This window comes from Cebus imitator, unplaced genomic scaffold (genome assembly GCF_001604975.1).
Source record: "Cebus imitator isolate Cc_AM_T3 unplaced genomic scaffold, Cebus_imitator-1.0 Scaffold111, whole genome shotgun sequence".
In the NCBI taxonomy this organism is placed as follows: Eukaryota; Metazoa; Chordata; class Mammalia; order Primates; family Cebidae; genus Cebus; species Cebus imitator.
Genome location: NW_016107426.1, coordinates 167,552 through 169,275, shown reverse-complemented (window position 1 = coordinate 169,275; position 1,724 = coordinate 167,552). Strand labels below are relative to the sequence as shown.

The window sequence follows — 1,724 nt, the reverse complement described above, 5'->3', positions numbered from 1 at the left end:
TTTTTTGAGACAGAGTCTTGCCCTGTCGCCCAGGCTGGAGTGCAGTGGCACAATCTCAGCTCACTGTAAACTCCGCCTCCCAGGTTCAGGTGATTCTCCTGCTTCAGCCTCCCAAGTAGCTGGGACTACAGCGCCTGCTACCACACCTGGCTAATTTTTGTATTTTTAGTAGAGACAAGGTTTCACTATTAGCTAGGCTGGTCTCAAACTCCTGACCTTGTGATCCACCTCCTCAGCCTCCCAAAGTACTGGAGTTGTAGGTGTGAGCCACTGCACCTGGCCTAATTTTTGTATTTTTAATACAGACAGGATTTCACCATGTTGGCCAGGCTGGTCCAGTTTATATGTGGTTGTTGTTGAAGTTATATTGTCCTGAACAATGAACATTCCTAGAAGTGAAATTACTGAACCCAGGAGCATGTGTTTTACATTTCAATGAGATGTTTCCAAATTACCTTCCAAAGAGCTTGCACAAATTTACACTTTTACCAATATTGTCTGAGGGGTTTTCCACATCCTCTTTTACTAGTCTTTCTTTGGTAATTTTTAATATTCTAATAGATGAAAATTGTTGCTCTTTTAAAATACGCCTTTGTCGAATGTATGTAGAGTGTTTTTTCCACAAGTCTGATAGCCATTTGAGTGTTTGTGTGAATCTCCTATTTTGTGTCCTTTCCCCATTTTTTTTTCTATTAGATCATTTGTCTCTTGCCAAATCCATTTTTATGAGAGAAAAACAAATCATTTTCTAGGAGAGACTGCCATTAATAGATAATCCATCAATAGTTAACAGGAATAAATATATATACCCTACACAAGGACACATGTAAACATTCACCTACTTGGACCCCTAAACAAAATAATAAATATGGCCACATAGCCTAAAGAGAAAAATAAGGTCTCTCTGGGATAGATGTGGGGACTGGCCTCACTCTTTCTACTGGTTTTCTATTGCTCCATAAAAACAGACCACAAACTTAGGAGACTGACAGTTTCCCTGGAACAGGAGTCCCACAAGGCTAAGGTCGAGGTGTTGGCTGGCTGTGTTTTTACGTGGAGCTGTGGATCCTCTTCTGAGTTCACGTGGTTATGGGAGGACTTGGTTCCTTGCAACTGTAGGACTGACTTCCCTGCTTCCTTGCTGGCTGTCAGCTGGGGGCCACTCGCAGTTCCTACAGGCTGCCCACATTCCATGCCATCTGGCCCCCTCCATCTCAGAAGTCAGCAAAGGGGAATCTCCTTTGTGTTGAATCCTTTTTATGCTTCCAATCTCTGTCCTCTTTACCCAGACCTGAGTTCATGTAATGAGGACAGGCCCAACTGTATTCCCTATCTTAATGTCAACTGAACAGGAAAATCCTGTGTTTGATTAGAAGAGGCGTATGTCCAGTGGGGCCAGAAGTCTTGGAGACCATCTTAAATTCTGCCCACCACATCTTCCATCTGACTTCCTTGATGGAAGAGGACAGAACTCATATCTTTTGCTTTAGGAAATCACAGTGAAACGTCCAATGCCAGAGGAAGGAGCTAGCATCCCTCTAACCCTATGTACAACAAAATACATCCATATGGGTCGAAGATCTGGATGTGACGAGCTGGTGCAGTGGCTCCCACCTGTAATCCCAGCAGTCGGCAGTTTGGGAGGCCAAGGCAGGAGGATTGCTTGAAGGTGGCATGTTTGAGAACAGCCTAGGCAACATAACAAGAACTCATCTCTACCAAAA

At 43.7% G+C, this 1,724-nt stretch overlaps 1 protein-coding gene across 1 annotated transcript in view; it reads left to right on the top strand.

The window, feature by feature from the left end:
- The window catches only part of MCF2L2 (MCF.2 cell line derived transforming sequence-like 2), a 235,861-nt gene that overhangs the window by 196,778 nt on the left and 37,359 nt on the right, over nucleotides 1-1,724 (top strand). The window lies entirely within an intron of this gene.